The following is a 21552-nucleotide window of genomic DNA, read 5'->3' as shown; positions in this document are numbered from 1 at the left end:
AGCAAGCCTGCGGCTAAGTCATTGGCGCGCCGCAGGCTGCACTGAAGAAGGAGGAGAGATGCGTGGAGCCCCGGAGGCTGTAGCTATGTTTGCGTCCTTGGAGGAGCGGCCGAGAGAAGCCAGCTCTCGGTCTCCAATTGAACAGTACTGCCCGCCAGCAGCATAACCACAAATGTAAGGCTGGCTAAATTTTAATATTTTAATATATTTTATTCTTGGTCATATGTTCATATATATATATATATATATATATATGTATGTATATATATGTATATATATATATGTATGTATATATATGTGTCTTGTCCATTTGTTGGTAGTGTTGCTGTTAACTTGAGGAAAGGGCTGCTGCCCTGAAACAGCTGTTGTTGTTGCAATACATCTCATTTTCATATTCTTTGCGTCCAGTGCCGCTTTATCTTGGAGTACTATGTATATATATATGTATGTATATATATATATATATATATATATATATATATGTATATATATATATATATATATAATCAGAAACAAACGAGGCGGCACTCAAAGACTTGAAAAAAGCATCAAACGTGTATTTAGTGCTATCAACGATCCACCCCAGATCCACGGTACAGGGGCTGCCATTCTCCCAATTCCTGAGGGTCTGTAGGGTGAACAACAACAGCACAGTGAGAGAAGTACAGTTGGAAGAAATGGAGCAGAGGTTTGTCAAAAGAGGTTATCCTCGTGACCTCCTTCGTACAGCCAGACAAAAGGCGGCAGCCAAAAGCAGGGAGGAGCTATTAAAGACCACACAGACACGGGACATGTCAAGAGTCATCCCATGGGTTAAAGAATTTAATGTACACAGTGAACAAAATTCTAAGAAGTTGCGCCAATTATGGCCAATGGTGTCCATGGACCCAGATTTAAAAGTGTTTCGAGACAAGAGGATTATGCCCAGTTACACCAGAGGCCGAAACATCAGAGACATGTTAGTTAAGACTGACATGGCGAAGTTTAAGACACCTCCTCCTACACACTTCATGTCCCGTAGAAACGGCTGCTTCAAATGCACCGGGTGCACTACGTGCACCCATATGTCTCCTGGCGATAGCATTTCACATCCATTTTCCGGGAAAAAATTCAACATCAGATGGCCCCTCACCTGCACTTCTAAATTTGTGGTGTATGCCATTATTTGCCCATGCGGGCGTTATTACATCGGTAAGACCGAGTGTCAATTCAAGGTGAGGATGGCCCAACATAGACTTGCCATAAGGAATGCGTTGGCATCTGGTAACGGGGAACAGCCAGTAGCTAAGCATTTTGTAGAACATAGACACAGTATGGCTACATTTAAACACCGTATAATAGATCATGTCCCTGAGTCCCCTCGTGGGGGCAACAGGGGAAAAAATAAGATTTTACTCACCGGTAAATCTATTTCTCGTAGTCCGTAGTGGATGCTGGGAACTCCGTAAGGACCATGGGGAATAGTGGCTCCGCAGGATACTGGGCACAACTAAAGAAAGCTTTAGGTCACCTGGTGTGCACTGGCTCCTCCCACTATGACCCTCCTCCAAGCCTCAGTTAGGACACTGTGCCCGGACGAGCTGACATAATAAGGAAGGATTTTGAATCCCGGGTAAGACTCATACCAGCCACACCAATCACACCGTATAACTCGTGATACTATACCCAGTTAACAGTATGAATATAACTGAGCCTCTCAACAGATGGCTCAACAATAACCCTTTAGTTAGGCAATAACTATATACAAGTATTGCAGACAATCCGCACTTGGGATGGGCGCCCAGCATCCACTACGGACTACGAGAAATAGATTTACCGGTGAGTAAAATCTTATTTTCTCTGACGTCCTAGTGGATGCTGGGAACTCCGTAAGGACCATGGGGATTATACCAAAGCTCCCAAACGGGCGGGAGAGTGCGGATGACTCTGCAGCACCGAATGAGAGAACTCCAGGTCCTCCTCAGCCAGGGTATCAATTTTGTAGAATTTAGCAAACGTGTTTGCCCCTGACCAAGTTGCAGCTCGGCAAAGTTGGAAAGCCGAGACCCCTCGGGCAGCTGCCCAAGATGAGCCCACCTTCCTTGTGGAATGGGCTTTTACAGATTTTGGCTGCGGTAGTCCAGCCGCAGAATGCGCCAGCTGAATTGTGCTACAAATCCAGCGAGCAATAGTCTGCTTAGAAGCAGGAGCACCCAGTTTGCTGGGTGCATACAGGATAAACAGCGAGTCAGTTCTCCTGACTCTAGCCGTCCTGGAAACAAAATTTTTCAAGGCCCTGACTACGTCCAGTAACTTGGAATCCTCCAAGTCCCTAGTAGCCGCAGGCACTACAATAGTTGGTTCAAGTGAAAAGCTGATATCACCTTAGGGAGAAACTGGGGACGAGTCCTCAATTCTGCCCTATCCATATGGAAAATCAGATAAGGACTTTTATATGACAAAGCCGCCAATTCTGATACACGCCTGGCCGAAGCCAAGGCCAATAACATGACCACTTTCCGCGTGAGATATTTTAGATCCACGGTTTTTAGTGGCTCACACCAATGTGATTTTAAGAAACTCAACACCACGTTGAGAACCCAAGGTGCCACTGGAGGCACAACCGGGGGCTGAATATGCAGCACTCCTTTTACAATGTCTGAACTTCAGGTACTGAAGCTAGTTCTTTTTGGGAGAAAATCGACAGAGCCGAGATCTGTACCTTAATGGAGCCTAATTTTAGGCCCATAGACACTCCTGCTTGTAGGAAATGCAGAAATCGACCTAGTTGAAATTCCTCTGTTGGGGCCTTTTTGGCCTCACACCAAGCAACATATTTTCGCCATATGCGGTGATAATGTTTTGCAGTTACATCTTTCCTGGCTTGAATCAGCGTAGGAATGACTTCCTCCGGAATGCCCTTTTCCTTTAGGATCCGGCGTTCAACCGCCATGCCGTCAAAACGTAGCCGCGGTAAGTCTTGGAACAGACAGGGCCCCTGCTGCCGCAGGTCCTGTCTGAGCGGCAGAGGCCATGGGTCCTCTGATATAATTTCTTGAAGTTCTGGGTACCAAGCTCTTCTTGGCCAATCCGGAACCACGAGTATCGTTCTTACTCCTCGCCTTCCTATTATTCTCAGTACCTTTTGTATGAGAGGCAGAGGGAGGAACACATAAACCGACTGGTACACCCACGGTGTTACCAGAGCGTCCACAGCTATCGCCTGAGGGTCCTTTGACCTGGCGCAATATCTTTTATAGCTTTTTGTTGAGGCGGGACGCCATCATGTCCACCTGTGGCCTTTCCCAATGGTGTACAATCCTTTGGAAGACTTCTGGATGAAATCCCCACTCTCCCGGGTGGAGGTCGTGTCCGCTGAGAAGATCTGCTTCCCAGTCGTCCACTCCGGGAATGAACACTGCTGACAGTGTTAAGACATGATTTTCCGCCCATCGGAGAATCCTTGTGGCTTCTGCCATCGCCATCCTGCTTCTTGTGCCGCCCCGTTGGTTTACATGGGCGACTGCCGTGATGTTGTCTGATTGGATCAGTACCGGCTGGTTATGAAGCAGAGGCCTTGCCTGACTCAGGGCATTGTAAATGGCCCTCAGTTCCAGAATATTTATGTGTAGAGAAGTCACTTGACTTGACCAAAGTCCCTGGAAGTTTTTTTCCCTGTGTGACTGCCCCCCAGCCTCAAAGGCTGGCATCCATGGTCACTAGGACCTAGTCCTGTATGCCGAACCTGCGGCCCTCTTGCATGGAACCTGCCGAATGGGATTGCTTCGTAGGAAGCTACCATTTTTTCCCAGGACTCGCGTGCAATGATGCACCGATACCTGTTTTTGCTTCAGGAGGTCTCTGACTAGAGATGACAGTTCCTTGGCTTTCTCCTCCGGGAGAAACACTTATTTCTGTTCTGTGTCCAGAACCATCCCCAGGAACAGTAGACGTGTCGTAGGAACCAGCTGTGACTTTGGACTGTTTAGAATCCAACCGTGCTGTTGTAGCACTTTCCAAAATAGTGCTACCCCGACTAGCAACTGCTCCTTGGACCTTGCCCTTATAAGGATATTGTCCAAGTACGGGATAATTAAATCTCCCTTTTTTCGAAGGAGTATCATCATTTTGGCCATTACCTTGGTAAACACCCTCGGTGCCATGTACAGTCCAAACGGCAGTGTCTGGACTTGGTAATGGTAATCCTGTACCACAAATCTGAGGTACTCCTGGCGAGGATGGTAAATGGGGACATGCAGGTAAGCATCCTTGCTGTCCCGGGATCCCATGTAATCCCCCTCGTCCAGGCTTGCAATAACCGCCCTGAGCGATTCCATCTTGAACTTGAATTTTTTTTATGTATGTGTTCAAGGATTTTAAATATAAAATGGGTCACACCGAACCATGCGGTTTCAGTACCCCAAACCGTGTGGAATAGTAACCCCGTCCTTGTTGAAGTAGGGGCACCTTGAGTATTACCTGCTGGGAATACAGCTTATTAATTGCCTCTAGCGCAGCCTCCCTGCCTGAGGGAGTTGTCGGCAAGGCATATTTGAGGAAACTGCGGGGGGGAGACATCTCGAATTCCAGCTTGTACCCCTGAAATACTACTTGAATGAAACAGGGATCCACCTGTGAGCGAGCCCACTGATCGCTGAAATTTTTGAGACGGCCCCCCACCGTACCTGGCTACACCTGTGGAGCCCCCGCGTCATGCTGTGGACTCAGAGGAAGCGAGAGAAGAATTTTGATTCTGGGAACAGGCTGACTGGTGCAGCTTTTTCCCTCTCCCCATATCTCTGTACAGAAAGGAAGCGCCTTTGACCCGCCTGCTTTTCTGAAGCCGAAAGGACTGTACCTGATAATACAGTGCTTTTTTTAGGCTGTGAGGAAACCTGAGGTAAATTTTTTTTATCCCAGCTGTTGCTGTGGATACGAGGTCCCAGAGACCATCCCCAAACAATTCCTCACCCTTATAAGGCTCTATGTGCCTTTTAAAGTCAGCATCACCTGTCCAGTGTCGGGTCACTAATACCCTCCTGACAGAATGGACATTGCATTAATTCTGGATGCCAGCCGGCAAAATATCCCTCTGTGCATCCCTCATATATAAGACGACGTCTTATGTTCGCAAACTAGTATCCCTGTTTGACAGGGTTACAGACCACGCTGCAGCAGCACTATCTGCAGGTCTCAGTCTAGTACCTGAGTGTGTAAATACAGACTTCAGGATAGCCTCCTGCTTTTTATCAGCAGGTACCTTCAAAGTGGCCGTATCCTAAGACGGCAGTGCCACCTTTTTTGACAAACGTGTGAGCGCCTTATCCACCCTAGGGGATATCTCCCAGCGTAACTTATCCTCTGGCGGGAAAAGGTACGCCATCAGTAACTTTTTAGAAATTACCAGTTTCTTATCGGGGGAACCCACGCTTTTTCACACTTCATTCACTCATTTGATGGGGGAACAAAACACTGCCTGCTTTTTCTCACCAAACATAAAATCCTTTTTTAGTGGTACTTGGGTTAATGTCAGAAATGTGTAACACATTTTTTATTGCCGGGATCATGTAACGGATGTTCCTAGTGGATTGTGTATATGTCTCAACCTTGTCGACACTGGAGTCAGACTCCGTGTCGACATCTGTGTCTGCCATCTGAGTGAGCGGGCGTTTTTTGAGCCCCTGATGGCCTTTGAGACGCCTGGGCAGGCGCGGACTGAGAAGCCGGCTGTCCCACAGCTGTTACGTCATCCACCCTTTTATGTAAGGAGTTGACACTGTCGGTTAATACCTTTCACCTAACCATCCACTCTGGTGTCGGCCCCACAGGGGGCGACATCACATTTATCGGCATCTGCTCCGTCACCATATAAGCCTCCTCATTAAACATGTCGACACAGCTGTACCGACACACCGCACACACACAGGGAATGCTCTGACTGAGGACATGACCCCACAAAGCCCTTTGGGGAGACAGAGAGAGAGTATGCCAGCACACACCAGAGCGCTATATAATGTGGGGATTAACACTATAACTGAGTGAAATTTCCCCAATAGCTGCTTGTATATATAATATTGCGCCTAAATTTAGTGCCCCCCCTCTCTTTTTAACCCTTTGAGCCTGAAAACTACAGGGGAGAGCCTGGGGAGCTTTCTTCCAGCTGCACTGTGAAGAGAAAATGGCGCCAGTGTGTCTAAGGGAGATAGCTCCGCCCCTTTTTCACAGACTTTTCTCCCGCTTTTTTCTGGATTCTGGCAGGGGTATTTACCACATATATAGCCTCTGGGGCTATATATTGTGGTATTTTTGCCAGCCAAGGTGTTAATATTGCTGCTCAGGGCGCCCCCCCCCCCAGCGCCCTGCACCCTCAGTGACCGGAGTGTGAGGTGTGCATGAGGAGCAATGGCGCACAGCTGCAGTGCTGTGCGGTTCCTTGGTGAAGACTGATGTCTTCTGCCGCCGATTTTCCGGACCTCTTCTTGCTTCTGGCTCTGTAAGGGGGACGGCGGCGCGGCTCCGGGACCGAACACCAAGGACTGGGCCTGCGGTCGATCCCTCTGGAGCTAATGGTGTCCAGTAGCCTAAGAAGCCCAATCCGGCTGCAAGCAGGCGAGTTCGCTTCTTCTCCCCTTAGTCCCTCGCTGCAGTGAGCCTGTTGCCAGCAGGTCTCACTGAAAATAAAAAACTTAAATCTATACTTTCTTTCTAAGGGCTCAGGAGAGCCCCTAGTGTGCATCCAACCTCGGCCGGGCACAAAATCTAACTGAGGCTTGGAGGAGGGTCATAGTGGGAGGAGCCAGTGCACACCAGGTGACCTAAAGCTTTCTTTAGTTGTGCCCAGTCTCCTGCGGAGCCGCTATTCCCCATGGTCCTTACGGAGTTCCCAGCATCCACTAGGACGTCAGAGAAAAACTTCTTCAACTTGAGTCTATGTGGATACATAGACTCAATACCCTTAAACCGGGTGGGCTCAATGACAGCTTAGATCTCATTAATTTTCTATAAATAGGGAGCGCCCTGTGTGACATACACGGTCTGCATATATACCTCCGGTACGGTTTTAGTAGGGGGATTAATATAGTGACAGTTCAGGTTTTCTGATTATATGTGTGTTCGCATTCAATATAGACAATATACCTATATTGATCGTGGCATGCCGCAGTCTCTTTCTTTTCTTCTTAATGGGTACTGTATCTGATTCTATTTTGCACAAATACATGATTTCTTCTGCATGATTTTATATGTTAAAGTAGTGTATGTATTTTTATGAACGACAGCAGTATCATGTATTTCATATTTTTAACTATGGTGTTGTTTTTTATTAGCAGGACAATGCACACTTTCTATCTGTAATGTATTCGATGTTACAGTCTTCCGAATAGACACGAGTGTTTTTACATGTTTTGTTTTGTTTGTAGCGTCTCCATGGCCACACAGGAGGGAGCCGCGACGTCACTTCCGGATCCGCTGATGCGAGCGGTGACGCCGGACGGGATGCCCGAGTGGCGTGGCCAGAGGAGAACGAGCGTGGGGAATCATGCAAGGGGGGTAAGTCTAATGCTATTTAAGTTGGTTATGTTCACTTGTGCAGTTATCCTGACGAAGGGGAGGTGGTCCCCGAAACGTTGATAGCACTAAATACACGTTTGATGCTTTTTTCAAGTCTTTGAGTGCCGCCTCGTTTGTTTCTGATTGTGTACTGGGGTGACCCCCCGGGGGAAGGCACCTAAGCAAGGTGGTCCGGAGGGACTTCTGGAGTGCCGGAGTCAAGTGATTGTTGTATATATATATATATATATATATATCTATAGATACTCTGTAATCAAATAAAAAAGAAGGAGCGCTCTTGTGAGGCCACGCACACCTTCATGGGGCCGCACGCCTTCGGCATGCACAAGGTGCCCCCCCTGTCATTTTTTCCTGGATCCGCCCCTGCTGCTATATATTATATACTGGTGGTCAGCAAACTGTGCAAAACTGAAATGCACCACAGGTATGGATGGATAGTATACTTGACGACACAGAAGTAGGTAGAGCAGTGGCCTTCTGTACCGTACTGCTATATATTATATACTGGTGGTCAGCAAACTGTGCAAAACTGAAATGCACCACAGGTATGGATGGATAGTATACTTGATGACACAGAGGTAGGTGAAGCAGGGGCCTACTGTACCGTACTGCTATATATTATATACTGGTGGTCAGCAAACTGTGCAAAACTGAAATGCACCACAGGTATGGATGGATAGTATACTTGACGACACAGAGGTAGGTAGAGCAGTGGACTTCTGTACTGTACTGCTATATATTATATACTGGTGGTCAGCAAACTGTGCAAAACTGAGATGCACCACAGGTATGGATGGATAGTATACTTGACGACACAGAGGTAGGTAGAGCAGTGGCCTACTGTACCATACTGCTATATATTATATACTGGTGGTCAGCAAACTGTGCAAAACTGAAATGCACCACAGGTATGGATGGATAGTATACTTGACGACACAGAGGTAGGTAGAGCAGTGGCCTACTGTACCGTACTGCTATATATTATATACTGGTGGTCAGCAAACTGTGCAAAACTGAAATGCACCACAGGTATGGATGAATAGTATACTTGACGACACAGAGGTAGGTAGAGCAGTGGCCTTTTGTACCGTACTGCTATATATTATATACTGGTGGTCAGCAAACTGTGCAAAACTGAAATGCACCACAGGTATGGATGGATAGTATACTTGACGACACAGAGGTAGGTAGAGCAGTGGCCTACTGTACCGTACTGCTATATATTATATACTGGTGGTCAGCAAACTGTGCAAAACTGAAATGCACCACAGGTATGGATGGATAGTATACTTGATGACACAGAGGAAGGTAGAGCAGTGGCCTACTGTACCATACTGCTATATATTATATACTGGTGGTCAGCAAACTGTGCAAAACTGAAATGCACCACAGGTATGGATGGATAGTATACTTGACGACACAGAGGTAGGTAGAGCACTGGCCTACTGTACCGTACTGCTATATACAGGTTGAGTTTCCCTTATCCAAAATGCTTGGGACCAGAGGTATTTTGGATATGGGATTTTTCCGTATTTTGGAATAATTGCATACCAAAATGAGATATCATGGTGATGGGACCTAAATCTAAGCACAGAATGCATTTATGTTACATATACACCTTATACACACAGCCTGAAGGTAATTTTAGCCAATATTTTTTATAACTTTGTGCATTAAACAAAGTGTGTCTACATTCACACAATTCATTTATGTTTCATATACACCTTATACACACAGCCTGAAGGTCATTTAATACAATATTTTTAATAACTTTGTGTATTAAACAAAGTTTGTGTACATTGAGCCATCAAAAAACAAAGGTTTCACTATCTCACTCTCGCTCAAAAAAGTCCGTATTTCGGAATATTCCGTATTTCGGAATATTTGGATATGGGATACTCAACCTGTATTATATACTGGTGGTCAGCAAACTGTGCAAAACTGAAATGCACCACAGGTATGGATGGATAGTATATTTGACGACACAGAGGTAGGTAGAGTAGTGGCCTACTGTACCATACTGCTATATATTATATACTGGTGGTCAGCAAACTGTGCAAAACTGAAATGCACCACAGGTATGGATGGATAGTATACTTGACGACACAGAGGTAGGTAGAGCAGTGGCCTTCTGTACCGTACTGCTATATATTATATACTGGTGGTCAGCAAACTGTGCAAAACTGAAATGCACCACAGGTATGGATGGATAGTATACTTGACGACACAGAGGTAGGTAGAGCAGTGGCCTACTGTACCGTACTGCTATATATTATATACTGGTGGTCAGCAAACTGTGCAAAACTGAAATGCACCACAAGTATGGATGAGATAGTATACTTGACGACACAGAGGTAGGGCAGTGGCCTACTGTACCGTACTGCTATATATATATATAGTTATACTGGTGGTCAGCAACATTCTGCACTGTACTCCTACTATATACTACAATGCAGCACAGATATGGAGCGTTTTTCAGGCAGAGAACGTATAATACTGGTGGTCACTGGTCAGCAAAACTCTGCACTGTCCTCCTACTATATAATACTGCTGGTCCCCAGTCCCCACAATAAAGCAATTAGCACACTGAGCACAGATATTTGCAGCACACTGAGCACAGATATGGAGCGTTTTTCAGGCAGAGAACATAGATATTTGCACTTGCAGCACACTGAGCACAGATATTTGCAGCACACTGAGCACAGATATTTGCAGCACACTGAGCACAGATATTTGCAGCCCACTGAACATAGAAACTGAGCCACCACGTCCTCTCACAATCATCTCCAATGCACGAGTGAAAAATGGCGGCGACGCGCGGCTCCTTATATAGAATACGAATCTCGCGAGAATCCGACCGCGGGATGATGACGTTCGGGCGCGCTCGGGTTAACCGAGCAAGGCGGGAGGATCCGAGTTGCTCGGAGCCGTGCAAAAAAAGTTGAAGTTCGGGAGGGTTCGGATCCCGAGGATCCTAACCCGCTCATCACTAATAAAAACACAAATTTTAAAGCCTTTTTAGCTAAATTAGCTTAATTAGGTTAGATCACAACTCAAATGTTCAGCCCCCTAAATCTCCCATACTTTTCAGAATGGCCCTCTCAAAATCAGGGTATAGATGCTGGGGGGTGGGGGGTGCTACGGGTGGGATGTTTGTGTGTGTGTGTGTGTGTGTGGGGGGGGGGGGGGAGTGCATATGCACCTAGGCCCACCACTCTCTAGTTCCGCCACTGGTTCAGGGATAGGTTGGGGAAGTGTAAGCAGCGATAGGGTGCAGGGGCAGCTAGGACTCAGGGTTATGCTGTATCGAACAGTCATTTTATTTCTCTGGGGTTTATTATATCTACTTGTATTATGAGAAATTAGATTAAGCCATGCTACTTTACTGAGAGAATGTAAAATAGTGCTAGACATTTGTTTGTTTGTTTGTTTGTTTGGGCCCCCACCAAAAAAGAAGCAATCAATCTCTCCTTGCACAAACTTCTACAGTGATATCCTCAATCTCAATATCAGCAACTGGACTGTCAGTGCTCCTCCCAGCACTTGCAGAGGACGAGCAAATGGTGGTAGGAGCCTCCTTTTCCCATACAGTCTTAGGAAGGTCAGGCCTAGACATCGCAACCATGGACACACTTAGACTCTCCTTGGGGATTTGTGATATCTCTGAGTCTGAATGCACAGTTGTTTTTTTCCTGTTCTTTAACAAGCTTTATTTTTTACATTTTTTGAGAGGGAGGAGGGCTTCCATCCTCATGAGAAGCTGAACCACCAGTCATGAACATAGGCCAAGGCCTTAGCCTTTCCTTGCCACTTCAAGTTGTGAATGGCATATTGTCAATTTTATGTTTCTTATCAGATCATTTTTATTTATTTATTTTTCTTAATTTTTGCTTCTTGGATTTTACATGCTCACTATGACATTGGGCATCAGTCTTAGCAGACGACGTTGATGGAATTGCATCGTCAATGTCATGATTGGTGGCAGCAGTAGCTTCAGCACTAGTACTAGAAAGTGGTTCCTGATCTTTCACTATTTGTTCCTCCAAATTTTTGTTCTTCATTTCATAGGACAGCGCTCCTTTATTATTACAGCACACAGAACAGTGCCCCTTTATTTTTACAGCAAACAGAACAGTGCCCCTTTATATTTACAACACCCCTGTATTTTACAGCATACAGGACAGTGCCAGTGTTCCTTTATTTTAACAGCACCCCTGTATTTTTACAACACCCCTGTATTTTTACAGCATACTGAACAGGGCCACAGCACCACTGTATTTTCACAGCATACAGGACAGGGCCTGTGTTCCTTTATTTTAACAGCACCCCTGCATTTTTACAACACCCCTGTACCCCTGTATTTTTACATCATGCAGGACAGGCCACAGCACCTCTGTATTTTTACAGCATACAGGACAGGGCTGGTGTTCCTTTATTTTAACAGCACCTCTTTATTTTTACAACACCCATGTATTTTTACAGCATACAGGACAGGGCCAGTGTTCCTTTATTTTAACAACACCTCTGTATTTTTACAGCATACAGGACAGGGCCAGTGTTCCTTTATTTTTACAACATCTCTGTATTTTTACAGCATACAGGTCAGGACTATAACACCCCTGTATTTTCACAGAACCCCTGTATTTTAACAACACCCCTGTATTTCTACAGCAAACAGGACAGGGCCAGCACCCGTGTATTTTAACAACATCCCTGTATTTTTACAGCATTAAAGACAGGGACACAGCACCCCTGTATTTTCACAGTGCCCCTGTATTTTAACAACACCCTTGTATTTTTACAGCATAGAGGACAGAGCCAATGTACCTTTTATTTTTACAACACCCCTGTACACCATTGGACAGCAACACCCATGTACAGCACCCCTAACAGCACAGGGCACCCCTGTACAGCACCCCAAACAGCACAGGACACCACCCCTGTACAGCACAGGACAACAACGCCCCTGTACAGCACAGGACACCCTAGGACAACAACCCTTTACAGAACCCCTAATAGCACTGGTTAGCATCCCTAACAGCACATACAACAGCACTCCTAAAGAGCACACACTGACCCCGCCCAACACCACCACCCACAGAGAGACAGATCTCTCACTCTCCAAGTCCGGAGTGAAAATGGCGGCGTCACGCGGCTCCTTATATGGAATCCAAAACCCATGAGAATCCAACAGCAGGATGATGACGTTTTGCCTTGTTCTGGGATCTGAGTCTTGCGGGAAGTCTGGCAGACTGGCAGCAGGACCTAGGATGCTGCAGTAAAAGGAATTGTTTTTGTTTCTTATCTACAGCACAGAGACTTGCTGCAGATGTGATGGGCCAAGTTCCAAGCAAAAGCAACCCCATTTTATGACCTCTTGTTTGACCACGATATTGTGTCAACAGTGGCACCAATAGATTGGTGGAAAATTCACTGTAGCTACTGTAGCAGATAATGAAAATGGTAGCAGTATGTCACCTGTGTCCTCCGCAGCATTCGGTCATTGCCAGACGACTGGGATGCTTGCAAGTTTCCTCTCCCAGCAACCTGGATCCCAGGCCAATGTGACAGTCGGGGTTGCTAGGAAACAAAGGTGCTGAGAACTTCCGCCCCGGAGGCTTCAGTGAGGGGATCCGGTCTTTAGGTCGACAGTAAGTAGGTCAACAACGTTTAGGTTGACCACTATTGGTCAACAGTAAGTAGGTCAACAGGGTTTCCAGGTGGACAGGGTCTTTAGCTCAACATGTTCTAGGTCGACAGGTCAAAAGGTCTACATGAGTTTTTCAAATTTTTCACATTTTCTTTTTTCATTTTTCATACTTAACGATCCACGTGGACTACGATTGGGAATGGTAAACTTGCCCATAGTGGGTACACTAACTGGGGTTCCCGGTCACTGTACGGAGAAAACGACACCGAAAAAACATCCAAAAACTCATGTCAACCTTTTGACCGGTTGACCTAGACCATGTCAACATAAAGACACTGTCGACCTACTTTCTGTCGACCAGTAGTGGTCGACTCAAACATTGTCGACCTACTTACGGTCGACCTTACATACCACACCCTCAGCGAGTGCCTGGTTACACTGACGCACTCACAGGATGTTTGTAGACGTGCAGTAGGACAGATGTAGGGAGTTCTTAATTAGGAGAGGCTTGGCTGTGTAACATTTCTGTTTGGTTCATGCTCCCTTTATACTTTTTGCCTGCCTCTCACTCCTTGCTGGTCATAGGTCCTGGCTGCAGCGGGAACTCTTATCTTTTGGTTCTAGATCTAGCCTGTGGATGCCTTTGCCTGGTTACCTCACTATCATCCTCTGCAGATTTCCTGTGTCCAGTCCTGTGTTAGTTGCATAATCTGTCACATTGGGGGTAATTCCAAGTTGATCGCAGCAAGAATTTTTTTAGCAGTTGGGCAAAACCATGTGCACTGCAGGGAAGGCAGATTTAACATGTGCAGAGAGAGTTAGATTTGGGTGTGGTGTGTTCAATCTGCAATCTAATTTGCAGTGTAAAAATAAAGCAGCCAGTATTTACCCTGCACAGAAATAAAATAACCCACCCAAATCTAACTCTCTCTGCACATGTTATATCTGCCTCCCCTGCAGTGCACATGGTTTTGCTCAACTGCTAAAAAAAATTCCTGCTGCGATCAACTTGGAATTACCCCCATTGTTCATTTGTTATTTTAGCTAATACTATCCCTCGTCTTTTACTATAGAGTTACGTATCTCCTTTGTGTTCTATTTCTCCTGCATATCTTCAGTACTCCCATTTTTCAGTAGCTCCACCTGCTGGTTCTTAGCCTTCTATGTTTTTGTGCTCTCATTTCCTCTATACACTCTAGCTCCTATTACACCTGCCTCGTCTTTGTCTGTGATACTCTCGTCTTAATATTTTTGGCTCTCCCAATTTTCCCAGACACTGTAGTCCCATTCTCTTTCTCTTGTCTTTTATCTTTGTGTTACTTCACTCTTCTTTTGGGTCTTCCTTCTCACTGGCATTGATTCGGGTCACTCGGGGTTAAGCTCATACTACCACCAGTGGCGTAAGTCCTGGTGGCATCCCAGTACCAGTAAGCACATCACGCCTTATAGGAAAAGCGGCTATTATAGGCAAGAAGACCTGCTGGTGAGTTCTACAAGTCTTAACCCCGGGGTGTACAAGGATCACTGCCCAGAATATTTCCGGAAACCTCAGCCTCCTCAGAAAGAAGATTCTTCAGTCGTAACACAGTAGAGCAATTGCGATAAGCTGCAGCATCATCAGCTTCAGTAGAAAGAATACCTTCAACATTTGGTTTGGAGCTGCAAAACTTCTGTTTCTTTTTAGGCGTCCAATAAACCCAATGTGAAGGTTTATTCAGATTTACAAAGGAGGCAAGGCAATTGGCAACTATTGTAACTTTTAACATCATTGCTGGGTTTTTTTTTCAGTTTGTGTGATTTGTGTGTAGTTTGCTGTGCCATGCCATGATTCATGCTGACACTGTCAAGTAATTTAAATGAAATATATTAAAGTTACAGTATTTTTAAAGAACTTTGTATAATTCATTTTACTTGGTTTATTTATTTACTTGATCATTTTTATAAAAATCCAATTTAAATAAAAAAAAAAAAACAATTTAAATAAAAAAAATCTGATTTCAATAAAAAAAAAGTCACTGATGGAGCATGCCCATCCCGCAACTTCACTAATAGGGTACGCCACACCCCGCATCATTACTGGTGGGGGCGTGCCCTGCACCTATGGAGGTACTGGGCTGTCCCCACGCTATACCTACAATGTGTACAGATGCAAGCGCACAGCATCTATTCACCCAGTGGCGGCTGGCTGTTTCAGCATGGCGCCGCTAAAAGGGCAGGGTGCAATTTTCCCTTAAAAAATTGAGCAGGGAGCGGTGCCCCGTTAAAACAGCCTAGCGTGAACTTTTATTACTTGGAAAATACCAAATTAGCAAATGAAACATAAATAGAACACAAAAGAAAACGTTGAGGCCCCCTGCTAGTCGGAGAACCAGTGAAATTACCCCCCTAGCCAACTTCCCTTCCTCCACCACATTCGGTAGGGCCCGGGTTCAAGTTTTAGGTTATAGCTGATTATTGCATCAATGAAATGTCCCTCATTATCACAATATATTGAAAGAGTATCTCTGGGTAGATGAGTAAAATCTGTGATGTGATACTAGCCTTGAGTGGTAACAAGTCACTTACAACAACTCCAAGTCAGTCACTAATTAGGCTCAAAACAGTATTTTTAAATGATGATTTCATCCATCAAGCAACAGAAAATATCCAAAGCATCATTTGTATATAAATACTTCTAAATATATATACATGTGTGATTGCAAGAGAATGCCGCGCCACTTGTGATACCACAAATTCCCGAATAATTAAAAAACACTCCCAGTTATTTGGGCGTCAGCTGCCCCCTAAAAAAACGGCAATGGTAAGTTGCCGCAAGAGAGAAATAGGAATACCGGATAGGGGTTCTAAGCGACCTGAGGTGTTTATATTAGAGATGAGCGGGTTCGGTTTCTCTGAAACCGAACCCGCACGAACTTCATGTTTTTTTCACGGGTCCGAGCAGACTCGGATCCTCCCGCCTTGCTCGGTTAACCCGAGCGCGCCCGAACGTCATCATGACGCTGTCGGATTCTCGCGAGACTCGGATTCTATATAAGGAGCCGCGCGTCGCCGCCATTTTCACACGTGCATTGAGATTGATAGGGAGAGGACGTGGCTGGCGTCCTCTCCATTAGAAATTAGATTAGAAGAGAGAGAGAGATTGTGCAGAGTCAGACAGAGTTTACCACAGTGACCAGTGCAGTTGTTGTTAGTTAACTTTTATTTATTTTAATATAATATATCCGTTCTCTGCTATATCCGTTCTCTGCCTGAAAAAAAACGATACACAGCAGCAGCCAGTCACACAGTGTGACTCAGTCTGTGTGCACTCAGCTCAGCCCAGTGTGCTGCACATCAATGTATAAAAGGCAAAGCTTATAATAATTGTGGGGGAGACTGGGGAGCACTGCAGGTTGTTATAGCAGGAGCCCCCAGGAGTACATAATATTATATTAATTTAAAATTAAACAGTGCACACTTTTGCTGCAGGAGTGCCACTGCCAGTGTGACTAGTGGTGACCAGTGCCTGACCACCAGTATAGTAGTATATTGTTGTATGTATTGTATACTATCTCTTTATCAACCAGTCTATATTAGCAGCAGACACAGTACAGTGCGGTAGTTCACGGCTGTGGCTACCTCTGTGTCGGCAGTCGGAACTCGGCAGGCAGTCCGTCCATCCATAATTGTATTACAATATATACCACCTAACCGTGGTATTTTTTTTTCTTTCTTTATACCGTCGTCATAGTGTCATACTAGTTGTTACGAGTATACTACTATCTCTTTATCAACCAGTGTACAGTGCGGTAGTTCACGGCTGTGGCTACCTCTGTGTCGGCAGTCGGCAGGCAGTCCGTCCATCCATAATTGTATTATTATTATAATATATACCACCTAACCGTGGTTTTTTTTTCATTCTTTATACCGTCGTCATAGTGTCATACTAGTTGTTACGAGTATACTACTATCTCTTTATCAACCAGTGTACAGTGCGGTAGTTCACGGCTGTGGCTACCTCTGTGTCGGCAGTCGGCAGGCAGTCCGTCCATCCATAATTGTATTATTATTATAATATATACCACCTAACCGTGGTTTTTTTTTCATTCTTTATACCGTCGTCATAGTGTCATACTAGTTGTTACGAGTATACTACTATCTCTTTATCAACCAGTGTACAGTGCGGTAGTTCACGGCTGTGGCTACCTCTGTGTCGGCAGTCGGCAGGCAGTCCGTCCATCCATAATTGTATTATTATTATAATATATACCACCTAACCGTGGTTTTTTTTTCATTCTTTATACCGTCGTCATAGTGTCATACTAGTTGTTACGAGTATACTACTATCTCTTTATCAACCAGTGTACAGTGCGGTAGTTCACGGCTGTGGCTACCTCTGTGTCGGCAGTCGGCAGGCAGTCCGTCCATCCATAATTGTATTATTATTATAATATATACCACCTAACTGTGGTATTTTTTTTTCTTTCTTTATACCGTCGTCATAGTGTCATACTAGTTGTTACGAGTATACTACTATCTCTTTATCAACCAGTGTACAGTGCGGTAGTTCACGGCTGTGGCTACCTCTGTGTCGGCAGTCGGCAGGCAGTCCGTCCATCCATAATTGTATTATTATTATAATATATACCACCTAACCGTGGTTTTTTTTTCATTCTTTATACCGTCGTCATAGTGTCATACTAGTTGTTACGAGTATACTACTATCTCTTTATCAACCAGTGTACAGTGCGGTAGTTCACGGCTGTGGCTACCTCTGTGTCGGCAGTCGGCAGGCAGTCCGTCCATCCATAATTGTATTATTATTATAATATATACCACCTAACCGTGGTTTTTTTTTCATTCTTTATACCGTCGTCATAGTGTCATACTAGTTGTTACGAGTATACTACTATCTCTTTATCAACCAGTGTACAGTGCGGTAGTTCACGGCTGTGGCTACCTCTGTGTCGGCAGTCGGCAGGCAGTCCGTCCATCCATAATTGTATTATTATTATAATATATACCACCTAACTGTGGTATTTTTTTTTCTTTCTTTATACCGTCGTCATAGTGTCATACTAGTTGTTACGAGTATACTACTATCTCTTTATCAACCAGTGTACAGTGCGGTAGTTCACGGCTGTGGCTACCTCTGTGTCGGCAGTCGGCAGGCAGTCCGTCCATCCATAATTGTATTATTATTATAATATATACCACCTAACCGTGGTTTTTTTTTCATTCTTTATACCGTCGTCACAGTGTCATACTAGTTGTTACGAGTATACTACTATCTCTTTATCAACCAGTGTACAGTGCGGTAGTTCACGGCTGTGGCTACCTCTGTGTCGGCAGTCGGCAGGCAGTCCGTCCATCCATAATTGTATTATTATTATAATATATACCACCTAACCGTGGTTTTTTTTTCATTCTTTATACCGTCGTCATAGTGTCATACTAGTTGTTACGAGTATACTACTATCTCTTTATCAACCAGTGTACAGTGCGGTAGTTCACGGCTGTGGCTACCTCTGTGTCGGCAGTCGGCAGGCAGTCCGTCCATCCATAATTGTATTATTATTATAATATATACCACCTAACCGTGGTTTTTTTATACCACCTAACCGTGGCAGTCCGTCCATAATTGTATACTAGTATCCAATCCATCCATCTCCATTGTTTACCTGAGGTGCCTTTTAGTTCTGCCTATAAAATATGGAGAACAAAAAAGTTGAGGTTCCAAAATTAGGGAAAGATCAAGATCCACTTCCACCTCGTGCTGAAGCTGCTGCCACTAGTCATGGCCGAGACGATGAAATGCCAGCAACGTCGTCTGCCAAGGCCGATGCCCAATGTCATAGTACAGAGCATGTCAAATCCAAAACACCAAATATCAGAAAAAAAAGGACTCCAAAACCTAAAATAAAATTGTCGGAGGAGAAGCGTAAACTTGCCAATATGCCATTTACCACACGGAGTGGCAAGGAACGGCTGAGGCCCTGGCCTATGTTCATGGCTAGTGGTTCAGCTTCACATGAGGATGGAAGCACTCAGCCTCTCGCTAGAAAACTGAAAAGACTCAAGCTGGCAAAAGCACCGCAAAGAACTGTGCGTTCTTTGAAATCCCAAATCCACAAGGAGAGTCCAATTGTGTCGTTTGCGATGCCTGACCTTCCCAACACTGGACGTGAAGAGCATGCGCCTTCCACTATTTGCATGCCCCCTGCAAGTGCTGGAAGGAGCACCCGCAGTCCAGTTCCTGATAGTCAGATTGAAGATGTCAGTGTTGAAGTACACCAGGATGAGGAGGATATGGGTGTTGCTGGCGCTGGGGAGGAAATTGACCAGGAGGATTCTGATGGTGAGGTGGTTTGTTTAAGTCAGGCACCCGGGGAGACACCTGTTGTCCGTGGGAGGAATATGGCCGTTGACATGCCAGGTGAAAATACCAAAAAAATCAGCTCTTCGGTGTGGAGGTATTTCACCAGAAATGCGGACAACAGGTGTCAAGCCGTGTGTTCCCTTTGTCAAGCTGTAATAAGTAGGGGTAAGGACGTTAACCACCTCGGAACATCCTCCCTTATACGTCACCTGCAGCGCATTCATAATAAGTCAGTGACAAGTTCAAAAACTTTGGGTGACAGCGGAAGCAGTCCACTGACCAGTAAATCCCTTCCTCTTGTAACCAAGCTCACGCAAACCACCCCACCAACTCCCTCAGTGTCAATTTCCTCCTTCCCCAGGAATGCCAATAGTCCTGCAGGCCATGTCACTGGCAAGTCTGACGAGTCCTCTCCTGCCTGGGATTCCTCCGATGCATCCTTGCGTGTAACGCCTACTGCTGCTGGCGCTGCTGTTGTTGCCGCTGGGAGTCGATGGTCATCCCAGAGGGGAAGTCGTAAGCCCACTTGTACTACTTCCAGTAAGCAATTGACTGTTCAACAGTCCTTTGCGAGGAAGATGAAATATCACAGCAGTCATCCTACTGCAAAGCGGATAACTGAGTCCTTGACAACTATGTTGGTGTTAGACGTGCGTCCGGTATCCGCCGTTAGTTCACAGGGAACTAGACAATTTATTGAGGCAGTGTGCCCCCGTTACCAAATACCATCTAGGTTCCACTTCTCTAGGCAGGCGATACCGAGAATGTACACGGACGTCAGAAAAAGACTCACCAGTGTCCTAAAAAATGCAGTTGTACCCAATGTCCACTTAACCACGGACATGTGGACAAGTGGAGCAGGGCAGGGTCAGGACTATATGACTGTGACAGCCCACTGGGTAGATGTATGGACTCCCGCCGCAAGAACAGCAGCGGCGGCACCAGTAGCAGCATCTCGCAAACGCCAACTCTTTCCTAGGCAGGCTACGCTTTGTATCACCGCTTTCCAGAATACGCACACAGCTGAAAACCTCTTACGGCAACTGAGGAAGATCATCGCGGAATGGCTTACCCCAATTGGACTCTCCTGTGGATTTGTGGCATCGGACAACGCCAGCAATATTGTGTGTGCATTAAATATGGGCAAATTCCAGCACGTCCCATGTTTTGCACATACCTTGAATTTGGTGGTGCAGAATTTTTTAAAAAACGACAGGGGCGTGCAAGAGATGCTGTCGGTGGCCAGAAAAATTGCGGGACACTTTCGGCGTACAGGCACCACGTACAGAAGACTGGAGCACCACCAAAAACTACTGAACCTGCCCTGCCATCATCTGAAGCAAGAAGTGGTAACGAGGTGGAATTCAACCCTCTATATGCTTCAGAGGTTGGAGGAGCAGCAAAAGGCCATTCAAGCCTATACAATTGAGCACGATATAGGAGATGGAATGCACCTGTCTCAAGTGCAGTGGAGAATGATTTCAACGTTGTGCAAGGTTCTGATGCCCTTTGAACTTGCCACACGTGAAGTCAGTTCAGACACTGCCAGCCTGAGTCAGGTCATTCCCCTCATCAGGCTTTTGCAGAAGAAGCTGGAGGCATTGAAGAAGGAGCTAACACGGAGCGATTCCGCTAGGCATGTGGGACTTGTGGATGCAGCCCTTAATTCGCTTAACAAGGATTCACGGGTGGTCAATCTGTTGAAATCAGAGCACTACATTTTGGCCACCGTGCTCGATCCTAGATTTAAAGCCTACCTTGGATCTCTCTTTCCGGCAGACACAGGTCTGCTGGGGTTGAAAGACCTGCTGGTGACAAAATTGTCAAGTCAAGCGGAACGCGACCTGTCAACATCTCCTCCTTCACATTCTCCCGCAACTGGGGGTGCGAGGAAAAGGCTCAGAATTCCGAGCCCACCCGCTGGCGGTGATGCAGGGCAGTCTGGAGCGACTGCTGATGCTGACATCTGGTCCGGACTGAAGGACCTGACAACGAT

Source organism: Pseudophryne corroboree, chromosome 2 (assembly GCF_028390025.1).
Source record: "Pseudophryne corroboree isolate aPseCor3 chromosome 2, aPseCor3.hap2, whole genome shotgun sequence".
NCBI classification, from domain to species: Eukaryota; Metazoa; Chordata; class Amphibia; order Anura; family Myobatrachidae; genus Pseudophryne; species Pseudophryne corroboree.
The sequence above is the reverse complement of the archived record's forward strand: the minus strand, read 5'-3'. Positions refer to the sequence as shown.